The sequence below is a fragment of the Cnephaeus nilssonii genome (genome assembly GCF_951640355.1).
Source record: "Cnephaeus nilssonii genome assembly, chromosome: 4".
NCBI lineage: Eukaryota > Metazoa > Chordata > Mammalia > Chiroptera > Vespertilionidae > Cnephaeus > Cnephaeus nilssonii.
In genome coordinates, this window is record NC_137075.1 from 100,888,089 (window position 1) to 100,903,059 (window position 14,971).

Below are 14,971 nucleotides of genomic sequence, written 5' to 3' on the forward strand. Positions count from 1 at the left end.
TAGGTATGAATAATCCTAGAGCATAGGTAACAGGAAAACAATTACAAGTGGCACGTTTGGAGTATTTATTGCCTTTGTTTGTTTAAAATGGTTTTATTTATTTTAAGAAGAGGAATGGGGAGCAAGAGATGAGAGAGAGACATTGATCAGTTGTGACCCCCACATGCCCCTACCAGGGATCGAACACACAACCTGGGCTTGTGCCCTCACTGGGAATGGAACCGGTGACCTTTTGGTGCACAGGACAATCAATGTCCAACCCATGAGCAACACCGGCAAGGGGTATTGCCTTTGTTTTTAATAGAAATTATTTAATCCCAAATTCACATAAGTTACTTTACAGCCAGGACTGAGGTCAACACCTGGCTGGTGAAGTCGCTGGAATCACCATGGGCTCTCCCAAGCCAGCACAGGCTGGTTCCAGCACAGCCAGGGGCACTGCCCAGTAGGGTGTCTGAACAGAAGGGGCCAGCAAGGGTGAGAGAGAGACCTCTGCCAGTACGTGCCCTAGAGAGGACCCACAGGAGGGGCTGAAGGGGACCACGGTCAGAAGGATGGGAGAAGAGCTGGCGGCTCCCAGGGTCTGCCCGAATGTTCTCCGCCAGGCTCAGTGGGTGGAGGCCAGGGAAGACACCTGGGTTGTGGCTCGGTGGCTGGCTGGTGAAGGGAGCTGGAGAAGAGAGTTGGGTGACCTTGCAGCCTAGGGGCCCCCACACTCCATCCCCTCTCACAGGGCATCTCCATGCTGACCTTTCACCTACCAGATGGGCAAGGATGAAAACCCATGAAGGAGGGAGGGTGGGGAACAGGCGCTCACTCTCAATGTGAGTGTGAGCTGGCACAGAGGAGGATTGGAAATTTGGTGCTATCTGTTCATTTAAAAATATATTGATACATTTTTCCCTAAGCTATTTCTAGGATGGTAACCTGTGAAACACTGGCACATCTTCCAAATACATAAACACACTCATGCACACACACACTCATGCACACAAACACACACACACACATACTCATGCACACACAGAATCATGTACACACACACATACACACACACTCATGCACACATGCGTGCACACCAGCACCCTGGCCCTACCACTTGCCCTGTTGCACACCCATCAGCCCCTGTGTCATTCATGGGATGTTGTATGTTTGCAACCAGCCCTTTCAACAAGTCTAGAGAAGCAGAAGTTCCTGTCCTCCAACTGCCCTGAATGCCTGGGGAGGGCGCTGACATTCATTCACTGAGCAGCTACTGTGGGCCAGACCCCTTCCAAGCACTCCGTGGGAATAAACAGATTTACTTCATTTGTTACATGTGCTGACAAAAAGGGTGACAGACTCCCTCTTCCCAACCGCAACCAGAGAAATCATTGGATGAGAGACAGGCATGGGCTTCAGGGTGTAAGATAGAAGGGAGACCCTGTAGAGACCTGGGTGGGGGTAGTGAGGGTGCTGAGTATCCGCACGCAGCACTGGAGGAGGTGGGACAGACGGGAGACACGCCTGCTCTTGAGTCTCCCTTGCACAGCCCTGCACACAGGTCCTCATCCCTCTGGCAGACACCAGCCCTGGTCCACCTGTCAGGGCACAGGATGGGAGGTGCCCAGGGAGGCAGGGATAACCCAGTGCCCCAGGCACCCCCTCCACCTGCTCCTCACCCCCAGCCTGGTGGCTGCAGCTGGGAGTCCTTCCTCTCCTGTGGCTTCTCTCCAGGAGCATAGGAGACAGTGACCGGGCAGGTGGGCAGGGACCAGAGCTCTCCACACTGCCTGTGAAACGTTCACTCCAGGAAATCAGGGTGAGCGCAAGGTTGGTCCTTCTGGGGCTGCAAGGGAAAATCTCTCCCAGCTTCTGGTGCTGCCAGCTGTCCTGGTTCCCTGGCTTGGAGACCCATCCTCCCCACCCATGTCTGCGTCCAAGTCACTTGACCTTCTCTCTGCAAATGAGTCTAATTTCCCTCTTACAAGGACACCTGTCACTGCAGTGAGGGCCCACCCGTCCAAGACCCAAGGCCTCCTCTGAACATGATTACATCTGCAAAGGCGCTGTTCCCAAATAAGGCCACGGTCACTATGTCCCACCCGCATGGATTTGGGGACACTGTAGAACACACCTCAGAAGAGGTATCACGCGGCCCAAGGTGGAGTGGAAACACCAGTCTCAGAACAGCAGAGGAGGAATTTCCTGTAAATACTGGTAAACACACGCCCAGGCACAAGGACACATTTCCCTATGGGCATGTTCTCTCCCCCGTCAGTGCACCCGTGTGTGACAAGATTCACGCCCTGCGACAAGCACGGCCCCTTCCGTGTCAGGGCGGGAAGAGGCCTCTGTGCCAGGACCTGCAGGGCTTCCCAGGTGAAGGGAGAACTCATCTCTGCACTCACCACCTCCTCCTGGTACAGCTTGGCTGGAGAGGAGACACACTGCAGCTGCGCGGTTCCCTGCACTGCCGCCATGCGCCAGCAGGGGGCCCCGCCCCTCCCCTCACAGAGCCCTCTCTGCCCGGAAGTCCCGCCCCTGCAGGAAGTAACCAGGTGCCTCAGGAAGATGGCAGGGTCCAGGGGCTTAGGAGTGCCTGGCCAGAGTGGCTGCTGGCAGCACTGGACCCTGGAAACCTCGAAGCGGACTTGGGCCTGGGGCGGCGGCGGGGCCCTGGGGCGGCTGACCCTGCGGGGGGAGGGGAGCTGGGGCGGCGACCCCGGAGGGCGGCCCCGCGGGGAGACGTGCTCACTGCGGGGAGTCCGTCCGCTTCTGCAGCAAAGATGGCGAGTGGCGGCCCGGGCACTGGGCGCGGGCTGAGGACCGCCCCGCTCAGGCCCGGTCCTCCGGGGTGGGCCTCCCCGCTCTGCGTGGACCCGCCGCTGAGGGAGGCGCCTTCTGAGTCGGGTTTGTTTCTGAGGAAGACTCCTCCTCACAGGCCAGGCCGCCCTCCCCGCAGAGGGACATGGAGCCGGCGCCGCCTCTGCCCTGTGTGGCCCCGCTCAGGGCGCTGCTCCAGGGCTGCCCGGGCCCAAGTCCTCCCGTGACGGACCGGGACCCTCCTCAGCCAAAGGCTCTGGGCTCAGACGGAATGTCACCGAGTTTAGTGAAAGCCATCGGCCCTGGCCACCTGCTGCAGGTCCGGCGTCCACTGGACTGAGCACAGGAGGTCACGGGGCCACTTCCCACGCCAACCTGCTCTCCTGGCCCGAGGACACCAGGAAGGACTCGATGCGGGGCCTCATCCTGGTGCCTGGGCGCATGGCGGCCCCTGAAACCTGTGCAGAGCCATGAGCTCTCCGGGGGCGGAGGCCATTAAGCTCCAGTTCTGTGGTGACAGGAGCGTCCTCGTGGGACCCAGACTGTGTCACGAGCCCGGGGTCCGTCACTGAGCTGCTCTTGAGTCATTTATCAATCAAACATGAGGTCTCTGCAGAGTTGTGTGCAAGTCCCATCGGAACTCATGTACGTGCTTAGCAACTTCAGCAACAGGAATGGTATTGCTCCTTTTAAATGCTCTCCTAAGTTATAGTCTATATTGAAGACATCAAATGCACTCAGAATTTCAGATATTTGATGTAGTTAAGTAATTTCAATCATGTGTTGAAAACGTTCAACCTGAGTATTTTATACATAAATTATTTTTATGTCTGCAGAATTCTAATTTTCCTTTTAAAAAATATCTTTCTATTGATTTCAGAGAAGAAGGGAGAGGGAGAGAGAGAAAAACATCAATGATGAGAGAGAATCTGATGGGCAGCCTCCTGCTGGCCTCACATTGGGGATTGAGCCTGCAAACTGGGCCTGTGCCCTGACCAGGCATCAAACCTCAAGTCCCTAATTTATAGGTCGACTCTCAACCACTGAGTGATGCCGACTGGGCTAATTTCTCTTTTTTAAGTTATATTTGAGCATAATGTTGTGGTCATAGTGTGCTCTTCAGGTTGATTTTCGTGAAGGGGCTCCAGTAGGGAGTTTACAGATTACATTATCATTTGTTACCCACAGAGAATCCCCCGTCTATGGGCGCTGGCCTCTGTGAGGTCACGCCCTCCTGCCCATCTGCGCCTTTCTCTGGAGTCTTCTAGCATTTAGTGTTTGCCCTTCAGCAATGTCACGTGTGTATCACACTCTCACCTGTCTGGCTGAGCTCACCTGCAGCCACAATTGAAGCAGCCCCCCTTAACCGGCTCTTCCCCTCCAGGTTTCCTCTTCCAGCTCCTGATCCTCGGAGTTTAACCTTTTACGTCTAGTGGCCGAGTGGCTGGTCACAGCTGCCCGTTCTGTCTCGGGGTCTTCCTTCCCAGGTCCCGCAGGTCCGCGTTTGTGCAGGTCTCACTTCCCAATGGACCTTGGACACCGCTCCATGCCTCCTCCAGGCTCAGTGCGCCTTCAGAAGGAGTGCTGTTAGATGGGCAGCCTTGCAGACAGAGCTAGGCGGTGGTCTTTTTCCAGTGAGCCAGACGGCTGCTGGCTGAGGCAGTCCACCTTGACCTAGAAGACGAGAGGGTGTGCTTACAGGCGAGGCTCCAGTGCTCTGGCGGATTGTTCTGTGCTACATCCAACAGTCCGTGTGGCCGTGTATCCATACTGTACACGCATACGGGCTTTTAAAGTGGATGACCTTGCCCTAACCGGTTTGGCTCAGTGGATAGAGTGTCGGCCTGCAGACTCAAGGCTCCCAGGTTCGATTCTGATCAAGGGCATGTACGTTGGTTGCAGGCACATACCCAGTAGGGGGTGTGCAGGAGGCAGCTCGTCGATGTATCTCTCTCATCGATGTTTCTAACTCTCTATCCCTCTCCCTTCCTCTCTGTAAAAAAATCAATAAAATATATTTTTGAAAAAGACACTAAAAAAAAAGTGGATACCCTGTGGGCATGTGTATCCTACCATGTGTATATGGATTCGTTGATTTTAAAAGTACTGACACTTTCAGCATAAACACTTCAGCTTGTTGAAAAGAAGGATCCCTGAGAGGAACTTGCTGTCACGATTGTCAGGTATTGGCAATGACGTTTGGTCTGTTTCATTCGTGCAGGCCAGAGCTCCCTTTCTGGAGACCGCAGTGAGGAAGTTTGATGACGTCTATAAAAAGGGAAGCGAGGGCAAAGAGGGTGGCAACCTGTTCACCATCATTGCCCATTTGTATGACTTCCACGTGGTACAGTCTCTCCTCATATTCAACATTTTGGAAAAACTTACTGGGAATTGCACAAAGATATGGAACTGATCCTATTACTGCTGAGAAATGTCTCCAGAAGTGATCACAGAGACCCAGGCCAAAGCCAGCAGGGAAGGCAGCAAGTTCTAGGACAAGACCAGGTACCGTGGGTCACTCAACCTGCCTCCTAAGTGCCTCAATCCTCAGAAGCTGACCAGCACATAGAAATAAGTGGGGAAATGCTATGTTTCATTTCCTAGTAATCTGTTATTTTTTGCTTCTGTGATTTGATTTTTTTAATCTTTCAAACTAGAGGCCCGGTGCACAGATTCGGCTCTCCGACATCTCCCAGTGGGTGCCAGATTGCGAGAGGGCACAGGCCGGACCAAGGGACCCCAGTGATGCACCATTAGGGCCGGGAAGGGACCTTGGGAGGGCTCCAGGGCATGTCTGGCCCATCTGGCCCAGTCCCGGTCATCTGGACCCCAGCAGTAAGCTAACCTACCAGTCAGAGCATCTGGTCAAACGGTTGGAGGGACAGTTAGCATATTAGGCTTTTATATAGAGAGACTAGAGGCCCGGTACACAGGATTCGTGTACTGGTGGGGTGGATGGCATGCAGGGATCTGCCTGCTGTGGAAACTCCATTCATCCTGATCAGCCTAGCAGTGCTAACACTGTGGGAGTGCACTGACAACCAGGGGACAGCTCCTACCTACATTGAACGTCTGCCCCCTGGTGGTCAGTGAGCATCATAGCGACTGGTCATCATTCTGGTCATTCCACAGTTCAGTCACTGGGCTTTTATTATATAGGATGTGAACAAGCCTTGTTTTATTACTAAGAATACGATATTTTGTGAGTTTAAGAATTGATTTTTTAAATGCTCATCTACTTAAAACATGTTTACTGAGGAAGGTCATGTGGTTCGGGGCTTAGGTATCAGCTCACCTGGACTTCTGGCTCAGCCACTGGACAGCAATGTGACCTGAGCCTTCCAAGCCTCAGTTTCCCCTTGTAGAAAGCAGGGCTGGGCATAGCTCTGACCTTGTTTCCTTTTCTGCAGAGCAGAGATAGGGGACGGCGGGGAAGCCCCTAGGGATGTGTGAGAACCAGGAAAAGGGTTCATGTGGGGCCCACAGGGGAGCAGGGAGGAGGCCGTTGCAAGGACTTGGGCTTTTATCCTGGAGGCACCTGAAGGGTTCTGAGTGGGAAAATGGCCCGGGAAGTGTTTGTGCTAATGGTCCCGTTGGCTACAATGTATAAGACGGATGTGGTCAGGCAGGTGTACCCCCCTTCAGGGGTCGGAGATGGCGGTGGGAGGATTAGCTCAGTTGGAGTGGGTGTGGGTGTGGGTGTGGGTGTGAGGACTGACCAGGTAGGGTATGGATGGGAGGGAAGGCCAGAGTCAGCCCATGTTCTCAGCTTGGGCCTTCAGTGGACAGGAGTACATGCCGGAGACCTAGGCTCAAAAAGGAAGATGGGCTCTCTTCTGAAATCCCGTAATAGTCACTGGGAGGAGTTGTGGTCTGAGCCCTCCGAGGAGGTCCTGAGGCCCTGAGGTGGCCAGCCTCAGGGTTAGAATCACTGACATTCAGACATTTGAGAGGAAGAGCGGGAGGAAGGTCACCAGAGACAGGCCATAGTGTCACAGAGAAGAAGCTTCCCCTGTATTGAATGCCCAGAGATTAGCTTTACAACACAGAAGTCAGCCTGGCCAATGTGGCTCAGTGGTTGAGCATGGACCTATGAACCAGGAGGCCCTGGTTTGATTCCTGGTTGCAGACTCCATCTCCAGTGTTGGGTGTGCAGGAGGCAACTGATCAATGATTCTCTCTCATCATTGATGTTTCTCTCTCTCCTTCCTCTTTCCACCTTGAAAAAAATATATATATAGTTTTGTTTTGTTTTGTTTTGTTTTAATCCTCACCCAAGTATATTTTTCCATTGACTTTTTAGAGAGAGTGGAAGAGAAAGGGAAGACTGAGAGAAATATCAATGTGAGAGACACATATCCATTGGTTGTCTCTTGCACATGCCCCAACCAAGGCCTGAGCCGGGGAGGAGCCTGCATCCTAAGTACACCCTTGACTGGAATTGAACCCAAGATGCCCCATCCACAGGCTGACGCTCTATCCACTGAGCCAATCCGGGTGGGTCTTTATATATATACTAGAGGCCCGGTGCACGAAATTCGTTCACGGAGGGGGGTTGTCCCTCAGCCCAGCCTGTATCCTCTCCAATATGGGACCCCTAGAGGGATGTCCGACTGCCCATTTAGGCCCACCAGGATCGGGCCTAAACGGGCAGTCGGACATCCCTCTCACAATCCAGGAGTGCTGGCTCCCAACTGCTTGCCTGCCTGCCTTCCTGATTGCCCCTAACTGCTTCTGCCTGCCAGCCTGATCACCCCCTAACCACTCTGCTGCCAGCCTGTTTGCCCCCAACTTCCCTCCTCTGCCGGCCTGGTCACCCCTAAGTGCCCTCTGCTGCAGGGTTGATTACCTCCAACTGCCCTCCCTTGCAGGCCTGGTCCCTCTCAACTGCCCTCCCTTGCAGGCCTGGTCCTTCTCAACTGCCCTCCCTTGCAGGCCGGGTGCCTCCCAACTGCCCTCTCCTACTGGTCATCTTGTGGTGGCCATCTTGTGTCCACATGGGGGCAGGATCTTTGACCACATGGGGGCAGCTATATTGTGTGTTGGAGTGATGGGCAATCTGCATATTACTCTTTTATTAGATAGGATAGAGGCCTGGTGCACAGGTGGGGGCCAGCTGGTTTGCCCTGAAGGGCATCCCAGATCAGGTGGGGTTCCCCTGGGGTGTGGGGAGCCTGAGCGAGGGGCCTGTGGTGGTTTGCAGGCCAGCCACGCCCCCTGGCAAGCCAAGTGGAGGCACTGGTATCTGGAATTTATTTTCCTTCTACAATTGAAACTTTGTAGCCTGGAGCGGAGCCAAGCCTGGGGCTCCCTCCAATGCCGGCAGCCATTTGTGTTGGGGTTATAATTGAAACTTTGTTGCCTTAAGCGGTTGGGCCCGGCCAGGGTGTGCGGAAAGCTTTGCTTCCCCTGTTGCCAGGAACAACCCTGGCCTGCTCTCTCAAGCTCCATTCTGCCGCCATTTGTTTGAATTTGTTTACCTTCTATAATTGAAACTTTGTAGCTTGAGTGGAGGCTTAGGCCTGGCAAGGGCAGGCGGAAAGCTTGGCTTCCTCTGTTACCTAGGAAACCTTGCTCTCTGTGGCTGTAGCCATCTTGGTCTGGATTAATTTGCATACTCGCTCTGATTGGATGGTGGGCATGGCTTGTGGGTGTGTTGGAGGTATGGTCAATTTGCATATTTGTCTATTATTAAATAGGATATATAATGGGTTTCAGAGAGGAAAGGAGACGGGGGAGGGAGAGAGAAACATCAATAAGAGAATCATTGATTGGCTGCCTCCTGCTTACTCCACACTGCGGATTAAGCCCACAACTGGGGCATGTGCCCTGACCTGGAATTAAATCATGACCACCTGGCTCATAGGTCAACACTCAGCCACTAAGCCAGGCCAACTAGGTTCAGGTGCCAGTAAAAATACTTGTATAAATAAAAAAATTGTATTGCCGGTTTAGTTCTCTTCAAGGTATTCTTTGAAACTATTGGGAAATTTGGTAAGAATTTAGAAGTTAAAATTTGACAATTACCTTCTAAGATGTAATGGAACCCATTCTTTCTTTAAATCCTATCCCAGGGATATGATTCCTGATTTGAAAGAGAGAGAGAGAATCGATGATGTTAGAGAAAAGCATCAGTTGGTTGCGTCTCATATGTACCCCCACTGGGGACTGCACGCCCAACCTAGGTATGTGCCTTGACTGGGAATTGAACCCACAGTCTTCCATGTACAGAATGATGACCCACCCAACTGAGCCACCCCAGTCTGGTCATGGAACCAATATTTAGAAAAGAAAACCTTATATTCCTCCCAAGATTTCTGCATATTGAAAGTCCAAAGTACAGCTAAGTCAATGGGAATTGATGGAACATTATGATGACTTTGAGTGGGTTAAAGGAGATATGATGTATACAACATGCTCATCGCTGTGCCAGGCTGGCACTCACTCTTTTGTGGTTTCAGTGGACCTCATCCTGTTTTCTGTGTCATTGTTATGTATTTTCCCTAAAATAGCTCTAGGTTCATAAATTTTGCATCATTTCTCTGAAACATTGGCCCAAAAAATTGGGAGCAGAGAATTTAAAATTGTAGCATCCACTTAATATCTCACTGGCGTAAGCTCATAAATCCGACCATTATTGAAATCTTGATTTGCATAATGATGATAAAAGAAGTAATTGTCAATATATCAAAGTTCTAATCTGTTTGAGAGTTGTACACCCTGGCGCATGGGAGCTCACATGGGAATGCAGCTCCCGAGAATGGCCTAGATCAGTGATGGGCAACCTTTTGAGCTTGGTGTGTCAAACTTCGCCAAAAAACTGAGCATAACTCGGGTAGTGTGTCACTTTGAGGAAAAAACATTATTTCGCAAATGTTTCATCCTCAGGAGCAGCAAATGTTTCATCCTCGGCATGTGGCCGCCTCAGTGGCTGCGTATCATCAGAAATTTTATTTTATTTATTTATTTATTTATTTATTTATTTATTTTAATTTCTTTATCGATTAAGGTGTCACATATTTGTCCTCATCCCCCCATTCCCATCCCCTCCCCCTCCCCACGGATGCCCCCACTCCCCTGTTGTCCTTAACCATTGGTTCGGCTTGTATGCATGTACACAAGTCCTTTGGTTGATTTCTCCCCCCTACCCCCACCCTTCCCTACCCTCCCTCTGAGGCCCGACAGACCGATCGATGCCTCCTTGTTTCTGGGTCTGCTCTTGTTCATCAGTCTGTGTTGTTCATCATTTCCCCTAGATGAGTGAGATCATGTGTTACTAGAAATATAAGAACCGAATGTGAGACGAGCAATAATAGTTATGCTGACAGGCAAATGAATCAGTCTGTAGTAAGTTTCTTTCTGGACCAACAGTTCTTTTGAGACCCAATTTCAATGTCCACCAGTTCCTTATGTGTATATGTCGGCACTGACTTTTCAGCTCTGGATGGTAATGCAGGTCCGACTCCCTCTGGTTTGGTCTCGCCTGGACCAGGGGCGTGGTTTCACCCGGACTCAGGGGCATGCGGCCTCACCCAGACCTGGGACCCAGCATCACCCGGGCCCCGGGGCGCGTGGCCTCACCCGGACCCAGGTGTGCACGGCCTCACCCGGTCCTGGGATCCAGCCTCACCCGGACCCAGGGGCACGTGGCCTCTCCCAGACCCAGGGGCGCAGGGCCTCGCCCGGACCCGGGGGCGCGCAGCCTCACCCGGTTCCAGGGGCACACGGCCTCACCCGGACCCGGGATCCAGCTACAGCCGGACCCAGGGGCGTGTGCCCTCACCCGGACCCAGGGGCGCGTGGCCTCTCCCGGACCCAGGGGCGCGGCCTCACCCGGACCCGGGACCCAGCCTCACCCGGATCCAGGGGCACACGGCCTCACCCGGACCCAGGATCCAGCTTCACCCGGACCCAGGACCCAGCCTCACCCAGATCCAGGGGCGCACGGCCTCACATGGACCCGGGATCCAGCTTCACCTAGACCCAGGGGCGCGTGGCCTCACCCGGACCCAGGGGCGTGTGGCCTCGCCCGGACCCAGGGGCGCGGCCTCACCTGGACCCGGGACCCAGCAGGGCTTAGTCTTCTTGATCCCAATTCCTGTCTGTCAATTCCCTCTCAGCATTTCCTTTGGCCATTTTCTCAAAGCTCTGGGGTGGCTGCCGCGGAACTCGCTGGGCGGCGGGCTCGGCGAAGCTCTGGTGCGCCTGGTGCACGGCAGCGGGCTGGTCCAAGGTCGCTGCGGCGGCACTCGGGTCTGCAGCGGCGACCAGTCGCCGGGCAAGTGCACCTGGATCCGGGACCCAGCGGGGCCTCGTATTCCCGATCCCAACTCCCATCGGTCAATTCCTTCTCAGCAATTCCTCCGGCCATTGTTCTGGATGGTGTCTGCTCTGTTTTCCAGTTGTAGTTTCAAAATTGTTGTGGTAGGCAACAATCAGGCGTCTGCCCTATGCTGCCATCTTGGTCCTCCAGAAGATTCTTAAGTAACCTTATAAATGTGGTTCTGAACACTGTGTCATCCATTAGTTTACTTTCCTTCATCCCTTCTATTCGTGACCTGCTTCGGTGTCTTCACCTTTTGGCTGCCTCCCTATAGCTCAGCTTCCCCAATCTCCCTAGGTGGTCACTCTTGATACCCCCCTTTGTGGGCTGAGTGCAAAGTCTTGGTGTTGTTAAGCCTTGATTGCTGTTAGTACACTGGGAGGATTTGGCCTCCAGTCTAATTGGCTGTGAGGATCAGCTGTGTCTATGCCAGGAGACAGCCTTATTCAACTAGACTTGCAAAATTGTAAAAGCCTCTATGCTCAGCTTGGATGGGGTGGAGTTTCAGGGTGGAGCCTACAGCCTTGGCTTCCTGTCAGCCCCGCCCTATGAGGTTCCTGTGTCTCAGTGTCCCTCTGTATTCCCTGCAAACACCTCTGAGAGAAAAGCGCCCTGGAGTTTCGCCCGCTGCCAAACAGTCTAGTCTCTCCCCCAGTGAATCTGGATTCTCAGATTCTCGCCCGGAACTGGGTTTCAGTGTAGTCGGAACTGGGGCTCAGCGCAGTCTGGCGCTTTTGTCTCCTTCCCACCAGGGCAATTCAGCGGCACAGTCAACAGACCATCCTCTGCGCGCATTCCTGTGCGCGCCTCCGGTGCTCTGCCTTTCGCAGCTTCTCTGCATTTCCGCCTTACAGCCCAGATTCCCCCAGTATGAGCCTGGCTTCCCAGGGTCTTGCTCGGAACTGGGGTTCAGTGCAGTCGGAACTGGGGTTCAGCACGGTCCGGAGCCCCTGTCTCCTCCCCGCCAGGGCTATTCAGTGGCACAGGCAACAGTCCGTCCTCTGTGCGCATTCATGTGCGCTCCTCCGGAGCTCTGCCTTTCGCCGCTCCTCTGTGCCTCCGCCCCACAGCCCAGGTTCCCCCAGCATGAGCCTTGGCTTCCCAGGGTTTCGCCGGGAACTGGGGTTCAGTGCAGTCAGAGCTGGGGTTCAGCGCAATCTGGAGCTTTTATCTCCTTCCTGCTGGAGAACGCCGGCCAGGCCGTCAGCCGCCCCTTCCTCTCCGGCTCCGTCCTCCCCGCACGCGCGCGTACTCGTGTCTCCGCCCGTGTTTCCATACCTCAGGCTTTTACGGCTCCTCTGATTTTCCTTGTGGTTTTCTCTTTCCTTCTAGTTGTGGGCATTTCAGTCAGCCAGCTTTCCTGTGGTTCTGGATGATGACCATTTTGACTTTTAGCTGTATTTTTGAAATTGTTGTGCCAGGCTGTAGGTTAGGTGTTTAACCTATGCCGCCATCTTGGTTTCTCCCTAAAATTTATTTTAAATGAAGAATGAGTTTTTTAGTTAACCCAAGTAAAACCATTACTAGTTTAGAAATAATTAAAACACTTTTACTGCATTGGTTGACAGCCTAAATGTTTAAATTCTGTTCTGAGGATACCTGCATATTTGTTCTCTAAATGACTTTCTTGCATGTGCTAATTTAATACTCCTTGCACAGAGAGCTATGTACAATATCTTTTTGATAAAATATTTTCCAGTCCGGCCAGTGTGGTTCAGTGATTGAGCATCAAACTATGAACCAGGAAATCAAGGTCGATACCTGGTCAGGGCACATTCCCGGGTTGGGGGCTCGATCCCCTTTATGGGGAGTGCAGGAGGCAGCCGATCAATGATTCTTTCTCAGCATTGATGTTTCTATCTCTCCCTCCTCCTCCTTTCCCCTCTGAACTTAATAAATATGTATTTTTAAAAGTAAGTAAATAAAGTATTTTGAAATATACAGCTTTACTTTGTTCATTTTTCTAGTAAACTACACATTAATGAATGGTCTGTCAAATTGTTTTTTAGGCAGTTGACTGGTGGAGTTCAGGTTTTCTAATGTATAAACTATTCACAGTTGATGAGGAGAAGAATTTTGGAGCTGAGCTCTCTAGGTAAGACTCCACAAAATAAAAGAAATATGTTGTTATCTAAAAGCAATGGATCAAATTTCTGTAATTTGGCTGATGGAAAGCAATAATTTTTAGAAATGTGGATAGACAAAATTAAAATTAAGTGGTTAATGTTTATTTTTATTGATGTAGGATATATATATATTTATAACCTTTATGTTTCTTTATATTTTCTATGCCCAGATAGATGTTAAGTTTCATAGGAGAGGGTCCTAATTTTTGTGTATTCCAAAGCAGTTAACATGGGGCGTGAGCCACTGGCAGAGCCGTTTAGAATGCAGGGCATAGGGCCGTTTGGAATGGGGGTTATGGAAACAGCGGAATGTGTGGTGCTGAGTCGGTGGGCGTGGAGTCGGTTGGGCGTGGAGTCGTGGAGTCGTGGAGTTGGTGGGTGCGAAGTCTGTGGGTGCGGATTCGGTGTGTGAAGAGTCGGTGTGTGAAGAGTCGGTGGACGTAGAGGCAGTGAACGTAGAGTCAAGTGAACTTAGAGTCGGTGAGCGCGGAGTTGGTGAGTGCAGAGCCTCTTCATATGTAAGAAGGGACTGTCCCTGCCTCCCCCTTGGGGCTGCTGTGAAGAGTGAATGTGCAAGGACAGAGGGCAGCCAGTGCAGGGCTGGGGATGGGCAGAGAGACGGTGCCCAGGTGAATCCAGGGTGTGTGAGCCAGCCCTTCCTGCTGCCAGGCCTTGATCAGAACTGTGTCCACTGATGGGAGGTCCCCGGCTTCCCTTCTGCCAAGAATCTTGGGTTCTGGCCCCTGCAGGGAAAATGAACATGAGGTGGAAAAGCAGCAGCTACTGCCCACTCCCAGGCGCTAGAACCCATGAGTGGGGCCAGCCTTGGAAAACTGCCCACTGAGAGCAACGGTCACATCCCATGTATGCGTGTTCCCAAACTGTGAAGGCATTCAGGGGAGACTCAGCCCCCTAAGACACCGAGTGGTTCTGGGAGGGCTCCTGGGGCGGGAGCAGAAATGAGGGGAAAGAGCTGAATGGCTCCCCCATGTGTGCTGGGCACTGGGACAGGAGTAAGTCCAGCAGACTCCTCCCGTGAGGGGGCCTGTGAGGGACCCAGCATGTGTCCCACACCCAGCATGTGTCTGACACCCAGAGGCCCATAGTATTGTTAGTTGTGTCTTAGCCCTCATGTCCAGGAAACTGCTGAGAGCTGCCAAGAGCTGTTGGCTTTCCAAGAGGACGTGTGTGAACTGTTCAGACACGAACTGTGTGTTGAACAAAAGCTCAGCCGAATAGCCATTTATTTCCAGCACCCAGATCAGTGGAGTGACTATGGAATGGAGAGGCCTAGACTCAGCCCTGAAACGCGGGATACACCCTTAGCCCAATTCCATCCTTGTAAAGGAAACGGCTCAGCAAAGTCCCATGCCTGGTGCACTCGTCCAATAGACAAGGCTGTACATGTCAGACACTCTCTCGCCACGTGTACAACGGATTGGGGCACTTTTAGGGTTATGTTGTGCCCTTCTCTGACTTTCTCTTACTGGGTTGGGATTGCTGTCCACGCAGTGACCTGCTGACGCTGAAGAGTTTCTTGCTTAGCTCACCAGCTTGAGTGGGCAACACTTAAGGTCCTCAAAACAAACAGGGCCTTCCTGGCGGGGGCCAGTGCCTCAATTGCAGGCTCCATGCCCAGGGGTGGCCAGTGGGAGGCAGCTAATCATTGATTCTCTCATCATTGCTGTTTCTATCTCTCCCTCTACCTTCCTCTCTG